Here is a 17,991-nt window from a genome sequence, read left to right as displayed (position 1 = left end):
TGTGTGTGTGTGTGTGTGTGTGTGTGTGTGTGTGTGTGTGTGTGTGTCTGTGTCTGTGTCTATGTCTGTGTATGTATGGTCCTTTAACTGAAGGCCTTATGCTTTTAAAAAAAATCAGGTGCCAGTAGCTCATGTCTGTAATCCTAGCTACTTAGGAGGCAGAGATCTGAGGATCATGTTTCAAAACTAACTCCAGCAGAAAAGTGCTGTGAGACTCTAGTCTCTAATATAAACTACTCCAAAAAGATGGAAGGGTGCTCTGGCTCAAGTGGTAGGGCACTAGCTTTGAGCAAAACAGCTCAGGGACAGTGCTCAGACCCTGAGTTCAAGCCCTAGTACTGTCACAGAAAAACAAAACAAAACAACAACAACAAAAACAATAGGTGGCATCATTCCCTCTTACAAGTGAGGAAGTTGCAAAACTCAGTTGTGAGAAATAGAGAAGCCATCACTTAAGAAGCCAAATTGTGGATTTTTATTGGAGAGCTGAAGGACTGCTGGTAGACTCATGTCTCAAAGACCAGCAGCCCTGAATGCAGCTAGCATAAAACTTATATAGGCCCAAACCACATAAGGTGTGAGGAATTAAACCTATCAAAAGTCTTACACATAAAGCAAAACAGATGAAGACACTTACACCTAAGAGAAGTGTTAAATAAAAGCAAACCAGAGAAACAATCAGGGGAAATCAAGGGCCAGTTATCTAGGGGAAGCATAGACCTCATCTCCTTACTTCAGGCTCAAAGTCAGATGTATTATGAAAAATGTTCAGTAGGGCCCCAGAAAGCCTCCAGTGCACCACTTTAGCTACTGGAGATCTAGGACCTTCACTAGTAATGGGCAGACATTAGGCTGGTGGATGATGCAGGTTCTGTGGCTACCACATCCATCATCCCTCCCCAAGCAAGTGTGCTTCTGGGGAAAAAATCACCTGCTTTAGTTGGTCATGGTAGCTCTTACCTGAAATCCTAGAATCGTGGCTTCAGGCCACCCCAGGCAAAAAAAAAGTTGATGAGATTCTAGCTCGACAAAAGAAACTAGGCAAGGGGGCACACATGTGTTAGACTCCAGCTATATGGGAAGTATCACTTGGGAGGATCTTTGGTCCAGGCAAAAAGCAAGACGCTCTCAAAATCATCAGGACAAAGAAAATTCTAGAGGTGTAGGCTAGTGATAGAGCCCCTGCTTAGCAAGCACGAATCCCTGAGTTCAAACCTCAATACTACAAAAACAAATAAATAAAACAAAAAAAAAAAATCTGTACTGTAGTTTCCCCAGGAACTTTGATTCCTGGCTCTGCTCTGAAATGTCTGTTGGCAAGTAAGGCTTCATTTACCAGGTGGGGCTGCAGTGGCTAGAAATGACCTGCCACCTTCATGTGTAATTTAGAAAATGCACCTGCCCTAGAGCAGCAGAATCAAAGAGCACAGAGAATTCCCTTGAGCAACATCATTCTGCCATCTCCCTTCCCAGGCTGGCTAGAGCATGGGAGCCGTGCCAGAGAACTGCCACAAAATGCTGGATAGGGAGGAGGAAAAACATGGATGAAAATGAGGTCTTTCTTCCCCTGTTCATATTGCTGCTTTCTGGGCTTCTTATTTTGCCTTTGATCATCTGCATCTTCTCTCCTTTAATTTAGCTTAACTGAGTTATGGAACATACATTATGAACCAGGCATTCTGTGACCTGCTGAGCACCAGGATGAAGACCATACAATTTCACCTTCAGGAGCTCATGTTGTTAAGATTCTGAATGTGTGATTGTGGGAAAGGCTACAGAACAGCATTTTTCCCCCTTGAGATGTTGAGGAAGAAAAAGGTTTTTTCCTTCTCTGAAATTCCCAATTTTCCCAGTTCTTAAGGACATTTACATTCTTTACTATGCCAACCACAGTCATTTCTTTTCTCTAAATCAAACTTTAATGTAAGATGTAAGCCAATGAAAGTAAAATCAACATGCTTATCAAATACATATTATTCAAAAAGACATATTCTTTATACATTTCTGCATTCTGAGTCAAAATATGTTGCATTTCTATCTTCTCGAACTTTATGTGGATTCTACAAAAGTGCATAATTTCTACCTCTCTCCTGGAGTGGCTTCAATGTGTTCAGATGCTTATGATCTTCAAAATCCTTCCTCCCACCCCCTGTGTGGCTCTGATTTCAGGGACAGCCAAGATCCAGCTTCTGCTTTGTGAATCGTCTCTGGGGAGGCTGTGAAGACCATTTCAGAGCCCATTCTCTGAAGCTTCTTTGTTCAGATGACCCCTCTCCCTGCTGGAGTCTGCAGCAAGGTTTTGGAAGTGGGGATTCCCCTACAGCCTGACTTCATCAACATCTGAGAGACAGTCACTGTGATTCGTACAGGTCAAGAGGATACTGGTTTCCATGGGATGGATACTCTGGGTTTGGGGTAAAGAAAATTAACTTCTTATATGGAAGGTGGGAGAAATGGAAGCATTTGAGACTTAGTTTCTTCAATCCTTTCTGGAACCAGGGTGGTAACAGCGCATGAAGATAAGCAGCATGGATAGTAGGGTCAGACTGCCTGTGTTTGAATCCTGGCTATACCACAGGCAAAATAGTTTCACTCAAGCAAGTGGTTTGATTTCCTGGAATCTTGGTTTCCTCATCTATAAAATGGGAATAATAGTGCTACACACCTCAGAAGCTGCTGTGAAGATTAGCCAAAATGTGTAAAGGCTCTAATGTTTTACCTGGTACATAGGAAATAAGCTATAAATTTTGGCTGTTTCTATTATATAGGTAATGTGTCAGTAAAATGTGAAAATGTTTGTACTGAGGGGCTTTAGAAACATTTGAGATCATTGTCTATTCACATTCATTAATTCATTTATTCAGCAGGTACCAAGTGTAATATATATATGCATATTACATATAATATATAAATATACATATGCCAAGACACTAAAGGAACATGAACTCATAGGATTCATGCATAATAATTTACTCAAGGATCTCACAATCTTGTGAGAAATAGACTAAGACCAAGTAGCTTGGAGACACCAGACATTAGTGGCTCATGCCTGTAATTCCAGCTACTCAGGAAGCAAAGACCTGGAGGATTGAAGTTCAAAGCTAGCTTAGGAAGAAAGTCTGTGAGACTTCAAAATAAACCTGAAGAAAGCAGGACCGGAGGAGTGGTTCAAGTGGTAGAGGGCCAAACAAGCAACCAAAGCAAGTATGAGGTCTTTACACCTTGTTGCCAGAAATAAACCAGCTTGCAGGCAAGTTACCTAAGGTAATAGTGAACCTACCCAACTGTCTATGGGAGAGAGGCAGCGTCATGGTGTTCCCAGGGCACCCTTCAAGAGGAAAGGACATCTAAACAGAGCCTTACAGGAAGACAGGATTTTTCAGGTAGAGATTTTTCAGGATTTTTCCTGAGAGCAGGAGAAGCAAGCAGATGGGATCAGAGAAGCCAGGTATGGAGAAGCAAAGGGAGAGCTAAGGGTGTAATGGGAACTGGGGTTGGGAGATAAGAACACTGAGATGTGGCCAGAGGCTGGAGTGTGTGGCAAGGAGTGATAGCAAATGAAACTGGCAAGCAGGAGCCAATGCCAGCAAGCTGAGAATGTTTTGTAGGCCACAAGGAACCATCAAAGAACAGCAGACAGCTTTGCAGATGAGCAGAATCTCAGTGATGAGTAGGCAGCATAAGGAGACAGAGTTCTCAGAGATCTCCATGTTTAGAGCAGCCTCAGTGCACTGTGTTCTGTCTATGTGGTGTGCTTTCTTTTTTTTTCTTTTTTTAAAATTTAATTTAATTTTATTTGTGAACATACTGTACAGAGGAGTTACAATTACATGGGCAGGATAATGCGTACATTTCTTACCAAGTATTGCAGCCTCCTCTTTTGTTTACCCTTCACATCCCTTCCCAGCCTCCCCCCTCCCCCCCAATCCCAATCCTTCTCCTTCCCCCTCCTTCCCCCCCCCCCCCCGCACCAAAGTTGTAAAGTTCGTTTTCTACATGACAACTTGTACTTCTCATTGTTGCAACAGGTCCACCTGTATCCTTAAACAACTGGTTTTTCCCCATCTCCTCCACAAGTTATACTGACATCAAATATAGTGAAAGCAGGGGTTATACTGTGGGGGAGGGACATACAAAGCAACAAAGAGATAATCTTATAAATGCGTTAGAAACACATGCATGAAAGAAAAAAACATTAAAATACACATCTAAGGGTTCATTTTCCTGACATCACATTATCTGACCTTTTCCGCTTGACTCATACATATACTAGATATTACAAATAAGGGAAACCATGGGACCTATGTTTCTTTGGGCCTGGCTTACTTCACTTAATATAATTTTTTCCAAGTCTTTCCATTTCCTAACAAATGGGGCAATGTCATTCTTTCTGATGGAGGCATAGAATTCCATTGTGTATATATATGTGGTGTGCTTTCTAAAGCATTCACCTGCCTCTCCTTCCTGCTCATGGAGCCTGTTATCCTCTTAGTAGATCAGCAAGTTTTACCTTCAATTATTCTTTGCCTTTTTCATCAGTAGTTACGTGTAAAGTGTTGCCTTAAATCTACATTGAGGAATAAATAACTTATAACATCTCTTCTGAAGAGCAGGTTTTGCTAAAGATGTGGCAATGGAAAGACATGGCAAAGTCAAAAGGGTATGTGTATAGGGCAACCTCAGAAAGGGAGAAGTGTAGAAAGGAAACCTACTAGACTAGAAGGGAGGTTCCAAGACTCAATTATTCTTGATGGCTAAGAGTTAGCAGAGTTGATTGAATAAAGCCTAGGAGAGGAACAGGCCATACAGACACCTAATCACTGAAAAATTGTGATGAGCTACTGGAAAATTCAGCAAAGGTATCAATCACAAAGGGAGCATAGGGATCACAATGAAGGAAAGCAAAGGGGAAGAGCTCTCTCTCTTCAGGAGGAGACCAGCTCACCTAGGCCTGGGTAACATGTGGTGGAATTTCAATTTTAGCTGAAGGCTATGAGTCAGGAGATGGCCAAACCTGTGGTAATCTAGGAAGTGGGATGATTAAACTTCAGTTCTAGCAAATGGCCCTGACCATAGTAGAGAAAGTGGATGGGGAGGTCAGACTGGGACAGATTCACCTGTTGGCAGGCTGTCACAGAAATCAGTCAGGAGATGGGAAGGCTTTGGAAGTAAAAAAAAAAAAAAAAAAAAAAATGGGACAGGTAAGAATGAGGCCAAGATAGAATTTAAACCTGCTGATCCTATGGGTATGGAGATAAGAGATGGAAAAGGCCATTAGAATTTTTGCTTGTAAGTAACCAAGCAACTTTAGCTTTATTATAATGACGTGGAAGTGTCTAACAGAACCAAGGACCCTAATACAACAGGTTCATTAGGGACTGATTTAAACCAGGAGCTTCTCTGGCCCATTACAATAGATTGTCAGTTTCATAATTAAATATCAATTGGGATTATTTTTTCTTCTCCAAATCCAATTGCAAATGTCCAGAAAGCAACTCTGGTCAAAATGAGCTTGAGCCCCAGTCCTAAACTAGTCACCTAAGGTGTAGAAGGAAGGGGATATGTGGGGATGGGGAGCTTTGAGGGGGGGGGGAGAAGAGGCCACTTGGCAGCCACAAAATGGGAGGAAGGTTAGATCTCTAGGAGAGGCTGCTGGACCAGACAAGTAAGTAGGTGTCTATTTTATACCCCTGCAGACACCCCTCTTGTTTCCATCTACCCCTACAGATACTGATTATAATTCAGTTGTCTTAAAAGCAAAACAAAACAACTCCCCATAAGAAACATTTCAAATGAACATCAAGGGATATGAGGAACAGCTGTCTCGTGCGTCCTTATCTCCAGGTGACATCTTTTTCTCCTCTTGGCTTGAATCAAGACTAGGTGTGACATCTCAGCATCTTAACAACCAATACATGAAATGATCAATTTAGCTGGGTGCATAAGCATGCAGCCCTCAGTTTGGTGGAGATACATCATCTGGTAGGTAGATTAAGCTAAAAATTTGCTTATCCGTACATACTCTAAAAAATTATGTTCCTGTGCCTTATCATTCTAGGAGGTACATGCATCTAGTTTAACTCTAGCCTTGTCAGGCAGCCTCTGGCTCTAGAGGAGCCTAGCTTTAAGGACAGATTGACTGCAGAATCCTTACCTGGATTACATGAAATTCTTGTTTCTTATATGTTCACCATATGCTCCTTTTGTTTAGAGAGAAATCCCAATTCTAAGGCTGAAAAATCTCGAGGAATGTGAAAATGACAGCTTAATAAGAAGAGTCTTTGATTTAACATGATAAAGGAAATCCAGACATTGACACTAGGTAAAGATGAATCTGTGACTCTTGCCTATAATCCTAGTCACTCTCCTAGGAGGCTGAGATCTGAGAATCAAGGCTCAGAGATAGCCCTGGCAGACATATTGGTGAAACTGTTACCTCCAACTAATCAGCACAAAGCCAATACTGGAGGGGTGCCTCAGTGATAGAATATCAGCTGTGAGCAAAGAGTACAAGACCTGGCACTGATGTATAAACAAAAAAAGATTTACCTGAGAGAAATGTGGAGTGGAGAGAGTAAGAAGGCTGTGGCTGGCTCCTGCTCTCGCAGCCATTGCAGTATGTTGAGCTTCATAGACAGAGGGGCTTCATAGACACTTGCGGGGGCAAGTGAAAGCCTGATGGGCACCGAGTGACTCTGCTTCATGGAGGAAAAACTAAACATGGGCAGAGAAGATCCTAAGAAGCCAAGAGGCAAAATGTCATCAGATGCATTCTTTGTGCAAACTGCCAGGAGGAGCACAAGAAAAAGCACCCAAATGCTTTGGTCAACTTCTTAAGAGTTTTCTAAGAAGTGCTCAGAGAGGTAGAAGACTATGTCTGCTAAAGAGAAATGGAAATTTGAAGACATGGCCACAGTAGACAAACCTCATTGTGAAAACTTACATTCCTCCTAAAAGGGAAACAAAAAAGAAAATCAAGGATCCCACTGTACCCAAGAGGTCTCCTTCAGCCTTTATTTTTTGTTCTGTTCTGAGTATCACCCTAAAATTGAAGGGGAACATCTTGGCCTGTCTATTGGTGATGATGAAAAACAAACAAAACTGGGAGAGATGTGGAACAACACTGCTGCAGATGACAAGCAGCCCTGGTGGTATTTTCAGTAGCTACTAACCTTGCCTGGTACAGTATGGAAGTTGTAAATTGGCATGGAAATTTGAAGCAGGTTCTTGTTGGTGCAAAGCACAAATTAGTTATATATGGGGACTGTAGTTTTTTTCATCTTCAGTTGCTGACACAGCTTATCCCAAATAATTGTTCTGTTAACTGAATACCATTCTGTAATTGCAAAAAAAATTGCAGCTGTTTTATTGACATTTGAATACTTTTAAGTAAATACAATTAAAAAGAAGATTTATCTGAGAGTAGAAGAGGGTACCAAGAAACCACAACTCTTGTGAGGGTTTCAGTACCATAGATATAGATTCAAATATTAATTCTGCTACTCATGGATCAGGGTAGAGCTTGGATAACTTGTCATTTAAAAAATTATTTTATTATAAAGATGCTGTACAGAGGGGTTACAACTACATGAGCAAGGTATATTTCTTGTTGAACGTTGTTACCCACTATCCCTTCCCTCCTCCCACTTTTCACACCCCCTCCCCAAGTTGTTAAGTTCATTTAAAAGTCTTAGCTTTCTAACACTAGGTTCTGTGAAAAGTAGATTTATGTAAAAATATCTAAACCATTGTTCGACTGTTGAATGCATGATAAAAACTAATCATTTATGAAGTGGGTACTATTAATAATTATGACTGAACACAGTTGAAACTCATTCTGGGTCTTAGTTTTCTTATCTGAGAAAGAACTTTTTTCCTTTTTTTTTTTTTTTTTTTTTTCTTTTGAGGCAAAGTACCACTATGGATTCCAGGCTGGTCTTAAACTCATGACAATCTTCCTACCTCAGTCTCCTAAATGCTGGGATTACAGACATGCACCACCATACTCAGCCTGGAAACAATAATTTTGACTCTATTCCTTCCTTCTGATGGTATGTTTCAGGTAGATAAATTGGTTTGTTCCGGGAACTAAACAGTAACTTTCTTTTTTTTTTTTTTGGTCAGTCGTGGGGCTTGAACTCTGGGCCTGGGCGCTGTCCCTCAGCTCTTCAACTCAAGGCGAGTGCTCTACCACCTGAGCTACAGCGCCACTTCCGGTTTTTCTGGTGGTTTATTGGAGATAGGAGTCTCATGGTCTCTCCTGCCCGGGCTGGCTTTGAACCGCGATCCTCAGATCTCAGCCTCCTGAGTAGCTAGGATTATAGGCGTGAGCCACCAACCCCGGCTCCTAAACAATAATTTTCTAAAGCTTGAACAGTGTCTGAAGTGATCTCAGAACCTGGGCTGTGGAGCTGGCTGCCAGATCCTGACTTTTGCTGACTTAGCAGCCATTCACATCTACTGGTCACAGCTGCCCAGGGAGATATTGCCTGGGTCCCAGGGGCTGGGGACTTCTCCAGGAGGAGAGATGGCCCTGCCTGGTGGCCAGATGGTGAGCAGTACCAGGTGGCATAGTCATCTCTGGCCTGACACAGAGTCCTGAGTGAAAACCCAAGGGGCACCTCACTCCAGACAGGAGGAAAGGCAGCCATGTGCTCTGAGAGCCAATGCTCCCATCCAAGGAGAGAACATGCCTAAAATAGCAGCCACATGATTGAGACAGGGCAGCACTGGCCAGAAGCTCCAGCTTCTGCTGACATTCCTTCTTTCCCTTCTTCTGAAACATTACTTTCTTTCTTCTAAAACTCAACTTGAACTTGTTCCAAATAATTTTGGGGGACTCCCTCAGTCCTAATCTTCATTAATCTCACTGAATTGACCTTGCTTCTCCCCCTCTCCCCACCCTGACTAATACTGGGGCTTGAACTTGGGTCCTCCCATCCTCACTTAGCTTTTTTGCTCAAGGTTGGAGCTCTACCATTTTACATCACTACTTCTGGCTTTTTGCTGGTTAGAGATAAATCTCAGATGTGTCTGCCTGGGCTGGATTTGAGCCTGGATTCAGCTTCCTGAATTAGAGAGATAATGATTTATAGTGTGAGTCACTGGTGCCTGGCTCACCCTGCTTTTTCTTTTTTTGTGTGTGTCAGTTGTGGGCCTGAACTCTGAGCCAGGGTGCTGTCCTCAGCTCTTCAGCTTAAGGCTAGCATTCTACCACTTAAGCCATAGCACCACTTCCAGCTTTTTCTGTTTATGTGGTGCTGAGGAATTGAACCCATGGCCTCATACATGCAAGGCAAGCGCTCTACCACTGAGCCACCTTCCCAACCCTCACCCTGCTTTTTCTTACTCTTGCTTTTGCAAGGAAAAAGACCCGATAGACAAGTATAGGTTATTGTTACACCTTGCAGCAGGACTGTACAAGTGAGTGGTGTACCCTGGGCTTGCTGAACCTTTGAGCACCTCCCATGACCCAGTTCAAGGGTCTCATTTCATCTTTACAAGCAGCCAGCAGTGTAGGTGTTGTCATCTCAGTTGGCAGAGAACGCAAGAACGCATAACTGGGACACAGGAAGCTGCCTTTAGAATATTCAAGCCAGGTGGGGTAGTACTCATCTATAATCTAGTCTTTGGGAGCCTGAGATAGGAAGATCTCACATTTGAGGCCAGCCTGGGCTGCATTATGAGACCATGTCTCAAAAAAAACAAAAATAAAAGCAACCAAAAAGAATATTTCTAGCCACTTAATTCACAATAGCCCAAGCTGGAAACAGAATACTAAAAACTGGAAAAGATAATAATGTGGCATATTCATGCAATAGAGTGATGCACAGTAAAAAGACAATTAACTACCGATACATGCGATGGCTGCAATAAGAGCCAAAAGTATTGTGCTAAGCCAAAAAAAAAATCCTGACAAAATAATACATATGGATGGGTGTTATATATATGAAGAGCAAAACCTTTGCAACTAGTCTATGGCTCTAGAAGTGGCAGTAGTGTTCACCTGTTTGCAAATGTTGACTGGGAAGAAAGAGAGGAAAACTTTCTGGAGCTGTTAGAATGTTTTGTTTCTTTATAAGGATGATGTTTTACATGAGCATACATATGGTTAGAAATTAATAGAGTTTAAGACTTTTGCATTCTTTTTTTTGGGGGGGGGTCCAGTCGTGGGTCCTGAACTCTGGGCCTGGGCACTGTCCCTCAGCTCTTCAGCTCAAGGCTAGCACTCTACCACTTGAGCCACAGCACCACTTCTGGCTTTTTTTTTTCTGCTTATGTAGTGTGAGGAATCGAACCCAGGGCCTCATGCATGCAAGGCAAGCGCTCTACCACTGAGCCACCTTCCCAGCCCAACTTTTGCATTCTTATGTATTTATGTATTCTTATGTATTTATGCATTCTTATGTAATTTGTCCCTTACAGTTTTAGAACTTAGTTTTGCTATCAAATGTTATCAAATGCTATCCCAACAAGGTAGTTTTCTGGTTTTTGTTTGCAGGAAGACCCACTGACTGCAAGTCCCCCTGCCTATTCAGTAAGAGCAAAAAGGAAATGGATCTTTTTTTCCAGTCATCATTTAGAATTTAGATTTCATAGCTGTGAGGTGCAGTAGTGTCTTCTGTGTTTTGGCCTACAGCTGTGCTTGAGGACAGCCTGCATTTAGGAGGAAAGCTGCACATGGTGGAGAATACCTATGACCCTAATAACTGGGAGGCCTTAAATGGGTGGATTGCTGTCCAGGTGCATGCCTGGGGCAGGAAGCAAGACTCTACCTTAAAATAACCAGTGGAAAACAAGACTGGGGGTGGTTTATCTGTAGAATGACTGACTAGCAAATACAAGGCCCTGAGTTCAAATCCTAGCACCTCAAAAGAAAAGGCAATTTTTTTGTTATTTAAATTGTTGATACTACTTGCATTATTTGGCCCTTGTTAAATCACTATGTAAGCTGGCATTACATTTAATCATCACATATCTAAGAAATAGGTTTTTGCCATTATCCTTATTTTGCAAAAAGAAAAATGCAAAGCTTGGAACACTTAAGGAATTTGTTCTATAGGTAAGATTTCTTTGTAACCATTTCTTAATGTTTTCCTGGTTTTATTTTAGTTCCTGTTTCCCTCTTTCACAATCTTCCTTTGTAGTTAAGTGATTTATTCCAGTAGTGTGTTTGAATCCTTACTTGTTATTTTTATCTTATTGCAGATTTTTATGTGGTGGTTACTATATTTTTTTCGGTACTGGGGTTTGAACTCAGGGTTTCATGTTTGCTAAGCAGGTATTCACACTTCAGCCAAATTCTCCCAGTTACTTTTTGCTTTATGTTTTCTTATAGGGTCTCATGTTTTTTCCTAGACAAGCCTGGACTTCAAATCTCTTACTTGTACCTTACCAGTCCCATATAAGTGACAATAGATGTATACCACCCTACCTGGCTTGTTGGTTGAGATGGAGGTCTCAATTACTGGCTGGCCTCCAACTACAATTCTTCCAATCTTCTCCTGAGTAGTTACTTATACTACATGAGACAGCCTCAGAAATATCTGATTATTAAAAAGCTATTTTGAAATGATAGCAACACAACATAACCATGAAGATAAGAAAAACTAAAGATTAAGCATAGTGACACTCAGGAGGCAGAGACTGGAGGAGATCACAATTTGAGGTTATTTCAGGCAAAAAGCTAATGAGACTCATCCATAAGCACTCATCTGTCATCTCAGTTCACAGGAGGCATCGGTAGAATTGCAGTCCAAGGCTAGCCCAGGCAAAATGTGAGACCCTAGCTGAAAAATAGCTAAAATCAAAAAAACATAGGGAATGGCTTTTTAAGTGGTTTAGTGCCTACCTAGCGAGTACAAAGATCTGAGTTCAAACACCAGTACCACAGAAAGAAAGAAAGAAAGAAAGAAAGAAAGAAAGAAAGAAAGAAAGAAAGAAAGAAAGAAAGAAAGAAAGAAAGAAACAAAGAAACAAAGAAAGAAACAAAGAAAGAAAGAAAGAAAGGAAGGAAGGAAGGAAGGAAGGAAGGAAGGAAAGAAAGAAAGAAAGAAAGAAAGAAAGAAAGAAAGAAAGAAAGAAAGAAACAAAGAAAGAAAGGAAGGAAGGAAGGAAGGAAGAAGGAAGGGAGAGAAAGAAAGAAGGAAGGGAGAGAAAGAAAGAAGGAAGAGAGAGAAAGAAAGAAAGAAGGAAGGGAGAGAAAGAAAGAAAGAGGAAAAATAAAATGCACTAATAAAAACACTTTCCATTCCCCAGATTTTGATGTCCCATTTCACATCTTTCTATATGGCACATCTCTCAAGCTATCTTTGACCACACTTCTAATCCCAAACTCACTGTTTATCACTGTTTATTTGGTTTATAAAGCCTGACTTTAACTCTTTAGCCCTAACTTCTCTCACTCTAAGATTCCATACTTTAAGTTCTACAACCACTCCATGCACAGTGGCCTGCCTAGGAGAAAAACTGCCAACTCCAGAGGCAGTAGGCATTGAGGTGTCCTAGTGTGGGGGACCTGGCATCTGTCCCTGCCACTGCTACACCAGCTGTGTATAGCTACCAACCTCTCTGGGAAGTCAGAGGCCTCTGCTTTGTATATCTGCCAAGAGAATTGGTTAAACTGAGGGATTTCCAGGGTGGTCTCTTTCAGCCGTAAGACGCTAAATTCTTGGCTGAATCTAAGCAATTTGATTTATTGATCTTTCTGTTGTATGTTCTGGAACACAGGCTTGAATGAAACTTTCTACAGAAAATCATTGTTTTAAATATTATTTAAAGGACATCAGTGGCTATGGGAGATGCCACCTATCCAAGATATGTCTACAGGTTTTGTGGCACACTCCTCAACTGCATCCTGTATTTCCTAAAACTATAACACACTAATTACATGACCATACTGTGCCACCTATGGCTTGAAGGCAGGTGGGAGAGGAGGGGAGAGCAGTGGGGCTGTCCCAGAGTTTGCCAGCATCAGGATCTGCTGGTCTGGTCAGAATCAGGGAGACTGGTCTTGAACCTTCTTTGCAGAAAAGCCCTGTGGATAGGGCTGAGCTTTTGCAACAGCACTGGGGTGTGAGTGCTCCACTTACATGCTCACTGATTTCTAAGCCTTATGGAGAGACAGGTGTGGGGTCCTTCATAAATATGAGAGGAACTCGTAACGTGTAAGCAATTAGACCAATGCTGCTGAGCATGCTGTCTGTTTAGAGGCAGTGTTTGTAAACATTGAGCCGTGCTCAGTTAGAATGGTGAAAAGAAAAGCCTTGGGCTGGTGCTTTAGCTTATAGCATTCTTACTTTCCCCAGGGTATTCGAAAAATTTTCAGATGCCACATGTTCACTTTCTGTATTGATAGTCTTTGTTTTCTTTTTTAAAAGGGTTTTCTTTATAAAATGCATTAGTGGGTTTTGTATACATGTTTTTCTATTTCATGGATATTGCTTAGGCCAAAACTAAATTTAAAAGGGAATTGGCTTAAGGTCTATGTAAAGAAAAGTCACTGCCAGATAGCATAGTGCATGCCTGTAATCCCATCACCTCGGATGCTAAGACTGGAGGGTCTTGAGTTGTAGACTAGTCTAGGCTCTGTAGTGAGATCCTATCTCAAAAGAACATCACTCTCAAAAAATGGAAGGGATGGGGGGAGAGGAGAGAGAGTAGGCACTGGTGGCTCATGCCTGTAATTGTAGCTATGCAGGAGGCTGAGATCTGGAGTTCAAAGCCATGCTAGGCAGAAAGTTTTGAGCTCCATCTCCAAAATAACCAGCAAAAAGTTGAGATAGAGGTGTGGTTCAAGTGGTAGAGAGCCAGCCCATTGAGCAAGAATATGAAACCCTGAGTTTGATCCCTGGTACCCTGGCATAGGAAATAATAATGTGTAGTGACTTTTGGGTGTGGGGTGCCCTTGGAATGGAAGGAGAAGCAAACTGTCTGCAGAACACCTAATAGACGAAAACTCAGTGCATCCCACTTCTGATGCCTCATCCTTCCCTCCCTGTCTTCTGAGCACTCCAGGCTTTGCTGTGGGGCATCAGTTAACATTCTACTTGAATGAGTGACAGGGCATAAGTTGCAAAGTGGTTGAATGCATATGTGTTTAGCTAAGTCAGCACTGTGAATTTTTGTATGTTTGTAGTTTGTCAATTTGAATATCCTTCACTGGGATACACCTTCTGTTTGCACAACCTTCACTTTGCCTCATAATATATCATCTTTGGCAACTACTTCAAGGCATGAGAGTGTGTGAACCCATGTTTCCCCAACATCTAAACCCTTAAAGGCCTAAAGGCCTGGTTCTTTAATCCTGGGACTTCAGAGTATGGAGCTCAGATCTCCAGGCAGCCATTAGCAGTGCAGAATGCCTGACACACTGCCCTAGGAGATTCACCAGCCTTGCAGGAGAAAGGAAGTCAAGACAGAGACAGCTAGCTCTGTATGATTCTTTGGTAGCTTAGTGGCTGCTTTGCTATGTTCAGACTGGGAGTACAGTGACACCTGGTGTCTGGTGTCATTTTCAATGCCAATTTCAAATCTGAGTTTTTTGTCTCTAGTCCCCAAATTGGCTTCTGTTTTCATAATACTCCTTTATTTGCATGAATCAGGCAGGAAGTCCTGAATAATGCCTTCTCTCTGATCTTTGCTGAAGACTATAAATGTGAGTTAGTTTGTGTGTGTGTGTGCCCCCACATATGTGCATGTCAGTTCTGGGGATTGAACTCAGGGCCTGGGCACTCTCCCTTAGGTTTTTCACTCAAGACTGGTGTTCTGCCACTTGAACCACACCTACATTTCTGACTTTCCTGCTATAACTGGCTCCCTCCTCCTCCCCTGGTCCTGGGGCTTGAACTCTGGGCCTGGCACTGTCTCTGAGCTTTGTTTTGCTCAAGGTGAGCACTATACCACTAGAGACACAGCACCACTTCCAGAAATTTTGAGTAGTTTATTGGAGATAGTTCCATGGAGTTTTCTGCCCAGGCTGGCTTTGAACCATGATCTTCAGATCTCAGTTTCCTGAGTAGCTAGGATTACAGGCATGAGCAAACAGCACCCGGCTCCTAACTGGCTTTGAACCACAATACTCAAATCTGTGCCTGACTTTGCTTTGCTTTTATACAACTTTTCCTTCTTGCAACAGCCTCTATTTGGTTCATAAGCTCATCTTGCCCCATACAACAACTTTCTAAAGAGTTTTGTAGTGGTTTGGAAGTCTCCATCCAAACTCCAGTTGAAACTTAATTCCTTTTTGAGTTGAGATGTGGGATCATTTAGGTGGTGGTTAAGATTCTGTCTACATGAATGTGTGAATTCAGTAAAGTATTAATAAGATAATAGGTTATTTCAAATGCTTGTTCTATTACAAAAACTTCTTTGACTCTGTTTCATGTATATGCTCTTCTTGCCATGTGATGCCGAACACCCTCACATATACATTGTTGCCTGATGAAGAAAACACATTACCCCATCACTTATCTGCCAGGGCTCAGCAGCTGCCCAGAGCTTCTGGGGCAAGGTCTTACATCACTTTCTACTGTCTGTGTACTGCAGCCATGCTCTATGCTTTCTTCAGTTTTCTGTCTATAAAACCAACCTCTTCTGGGCTGGGAAGGTGGCTCAGTGGTAGAGTGCTTGCCTTGCATGCCTGAGGCCCTGGGTTCGATTCCTCAGCACCACATAAGCAAAAAGAAAAAAAAAAGCTGGAAGTGGTGCTGTGGCTCAAGTGGTAGAGCGCTAGCCTTGAGCTGAAGAGCTGAGGGACAGCGCCCAGGCCCAGAGTTCAGGCCCCACGACCGGACCCCCCCCCAAAAAAAAAAAAAAACCTCTTCTGACTGTCTCATTAAGATACTTTATTTCACCAAATGGACAGAACAAGCCAGAGAAACACAAGAAAAATGGCAAGTCCAGGTAGCTCAACTCCCACTCATGATAATCAGCTGACAGAACAGTTAATGAATAATCCAGAGGAGATTTCCCAATAAGCTCTACAAAAACTACTGGTAAACATGGTGAATGAAAAGATTGAAAGCCTGCAAAGAACTCAGTGTGAGCATGATAGGGAGTGGGACAAGGCTAACCAAAGATTAATACAGGAACTTCATGAGCATGATGAGGCTAACCAAAAATTAATACAGGAATCTCATGAGCATGAAGAAGCTACTCAAAGATTAATACAGGAATTGCATGAGGAGGTTGAGAACAGTCAAAGAGTAACACAGGAATTGTGTGAGCAGGCTGAGAACAGTCAAAGAGAAATACAGGAATTGTGTGAGCGTGAGGAAGCTAATCAACGAGTAATACAGGAATTGCATGAGCGGGATGAGAATAGAAAAAGATCAATAGAGGCATTCATGGAATCCATAAACAAACAGCTGAAGGAATCCAGGGAGACCACAAAGGGAATGCTGAATGGAGCCCATCAGAAGGAAAGGGAGTCCAGTGAAACCATAACCAATCACCTAAGGGATTTGAGAATAAACACTGAACACCAAATTAAAGAAGTAAAGAAGTTCATACAAGATCTAAAACAAAGCTCCAACAAAGAATTTGAAGCCATCAAAGCTGACCAATTAAAAGGAAAGGAAATAAAAAACAAAGTGGAAAGTCTTGAAGTAGGTTAGACCATGCAGAACATCGAATCTTGGGGATTGAAGGCAGCCTAGATATTATAGAGAAAGAACTATAACTATCCAAGACAAATCCAAGAACTATGATAGATCTAATCAACACTTGGAAAACACCATCAGAAGGCCTAATCTGAGGATAATGGGTGTAGAGGAGCAACTAGAGACAGAAGTTAATGGTCTAGGAAATTTATTTAACAGGATCTTAGCAGAGAACTTCCCAAACATGCAAAAAGATAGGCCTATTCAGATACAAGAAGCTTTTAGAACCCCAAAGAGATGAGACCAGAACAGGACATCCTATCGTCACATTATAATCCACACAGGATCAATTCAGACCAAGGAAAGGATACTTAAAGCTGTCAAGGAGAGAAGAACAATCACCTATAAAGGGAAAACAATAAGAATCACCTCAAATTTCTCAGCAGAGACAATTGAAGCAAGAAGAGCCTGGAATGATGTATGCCACTCCCTAAAGACAAACAACTATCAACCAAGAATACTGTACCCAGCTAAACTCTCCTTCATAACCGAGGGTCAAATAAAAACCTTCCATAGCAAAAAAAAAAATTGAAACAATATATTTCCACCAACCCATTCCTACAAAAGATACTTAAAGATTTCTTACACATAGAAAACCAACAAGACCACAATAAAGGCCAAGGAACTGCACCCAAACTAAGAATCCAAGAACCATAGGAAGAACTCAGTTGTCACCACTTGCAAGAAGGTGGATAACATGGCAGGAACTACCAAATACCTCTCAGTCCTAACTCTCAATATTAATGGGCTTAACTATCCAATTAAGGTACATAGACTGCATACTTAGATTAAAAATCAAGATCCTTCTATCTGCTGCCTTCAAGAGTCAAACCTTGCAAACAAACCACCACAAGTCACACCAAACAAACATATTTTGAAAGTGAAAGACTGGAATAAAATCTACCAAGCGAACAGCCCCCATAAACAGGCAGGAGTTGCAATCCTAATATCAGATAAAATAGACTTAAAATTAAGATTAGTGAGAAGAGATAAAGAAGGTCACTACATACTGATTAAAGAATCTCTCCTTCAGGAGGATATTACAATTCTAAATATGTATTCACCAAACAACAGAGCACACAAATTTATCCAAGAAACACCACTTTCCTCCAAATCTCACATAGATCCAAAGACATTAATTGTTGGGACTTTAACACACCACTATCCCCACTAGAAAGATCAACCCAGCAAAAACTCAACAGCGATACCACAGATCTAAACAACTGCATAGGTCAAGTAGAGTTAACAGTCATCTACCGAATATTTCACATAGCAGCATCAGAATACCTGTTCTTCTCAGCAGCACCTGGAACATTTTCCAAAACAGATC

Source organism: Dipodomys merriami, unplaced genomic scaffold (genome assembly GCF_024711535.1).
Source record: "Dipodomys merriami isolate MVZ:Mamm:240054 unplaced genomic scaffold, mDipMer1.0.p SCAF_56, whole genome shotgun sequence".
In the NCBI taxonomy this organism is placed as follows: Eukaryota; Metazoa; Chordata; class Mammalia; order Rodentia; family Heteromyidae; genus Dipodomys; species Dipodomys merriami.
The sequence above is the reverse complement of the archived record's forward strand: the minus strand, read 5'-3'. Positions refer to the sequence as shown.